This window comes from Corvus brachyrhynchos, unplaced genomic scaffold, assembly GCF_000691975.1.
Source record: "Corvus brachyrhynchos isolate BGI_N302 unplaced genomic scaffold, ASM69197v1 scaffold464, whole genome shotgun sequence".
NCBI classification, from domain to species: domain Eukaryota; kingdom Metazoa; phylum Chordata; class Aves; order Passeriformes; family Corvidae; genus Corvus; species Corvus brachyrhynchos.
Window position 1 is genome coordinate 8,826 of NW_008237875.1, and position 1,868 is coordinate 10,693.

The window sequence follows — 1,868 nt, forward strand, 5'->3', positions numbered from 1 at the left end:
TTTCCCACATCTTTGCCTAAAAGCCCTTGATTTCAAAATTATAATAACTCAGAGGGAAAGGGGTTACATCTGCCACTCCAAGGGAGGCTTCTGCCTTCCTTAGCAGACACCTGTCTTTCAAAACCAAGACAGGCAGTGATAGGGGATACACATCACAAAGTCTCCCCAAGACAATCATATAAACTATTGGTTTAGAATTCAACCTTGTTATACGGAGGGAGGTGGATTATATCACTGGAGGGGAGAGATTTTAGACATTAGAGAACACCCAGACACCCAACCCCTTTTCTAATGTCGCTCCACCTTACTTCCCCTCTGAAATTCCATGAAAACAGTTGTGAGGCTTGGACTTTTTGTACATATATTAATTGTGAGAGAAAGTGGTATTGTACTAGAAGAAATGCGTAGTGTCCAAAATGAGGGTGTAGGTAATGTTAAAGTAAAGGGAGAGTGACAGAGAATAGTAAGAGGTTTATTGTGGCTTTAGTGTGTGGATTTGGGAGGCTTGGAAAGAAAAGCGGGAGGAGACGTGCAGGAAGGCTTGCGTGGAAGAGAGACGAGAGTGTGCCGGTTTGGCCAAATTTAGAAATACATCCTCTAAGAGAAAGCAGGCTACAACCACCCCTTCCCCGCCAGGTTCAGGAAAAAAATAAATTTTCCTCGAAGGAAAGAGATAAAAACTATTTATTTACCAAACACACAGGAAAAGGAAAATAATGCTAAATAATAAAATCTCTCGCTGTGGAGAAAAAAACCTGGGAAAAAGTGTTAGAGTCCTCCCTTTGGTCTCCTCGGATCTGGGGCTTGGCCCAGGGCCAGGCCCTCTCTGCTTGGTGGAAAGTCCTCCCAATGTGTTCTAATATTGAAGCAGTCCAGCAGAAAAGGGAAAAATCTGAAATTCCAGGGGAAAAAAATTCAACTCTCAGTCTCTCTCCAGAGAAAAAGAAGCTGAAAAACTGGCCAAAAGCTGACCGGAAAGCAGCAAGCCGGATGCTTCCTCGCTCTCCTGCCGCAGCTGAAAAAAGTCTTTGTCTCTGTGTGACCTTGAACAAGCTGCAAACTGCTTTGAAGAAGTTTTGCTCAGGTTTTCCTCTCCCCTCTCAGGCTCAGTTTAAAGGCATAGAAAGGCACAAAATTAATTTCTGGGCATATGGGATACACATCATAAAGTCACCCCAAGATAGAGAGAAAAGAGAGGAACAGACAAAGGTGGCAATGGGATCATCAGAAAGCAAGGAAATAACCCAGAAGAGTCTGCTGGGATGTGTGTTGGCACACTGGAAGGAACTAGGAGGAATCCCCGGAGGGACTATGAAAAAGAGCGCCCTAATTAAATACTGTAACCAATGGTGGCCACTATACAAATTAGATGATGGTGAAAACTGGCCAGAAAATGGGACTTTAAACTACAACGCCTTACTTCAATTAATGTTATTTTTAAGGAGGGAGAATAGATGGGATGAAATTTCCTACGTGGATTGGTTTTTTACTTTAAGACATAAACCGGAGTGGCAGAAACGGTGCGGTATCAGTTTGGCACCCCAGGATTCAATGGTCCTGCTTTTAGAAAAGGAGGCAAAAGGGAAAAGCTGCATGAAGAGGTGTTGCTCATCATGCAGTATAGGGCAGAGATGTTTAAAGTTCGAAACTGAGGGAGACCAGGATCCCTTAGAAACCCAGGAGTTAATGAAATGCAGTGGTGACACCCTAACATCAGGGACAATATCCCCAGCATCCCTAACATCCCCTGAGGGTAGTGGGAATGAAGGGACAAGTGAGGCTAGCTCAGGAATATAATCCCGAACTAGGAGGAACGCCCCTGTAGAAAAGAAGCTCATAGCACCGCTCAGACAAGTGGTAGGGCCAGA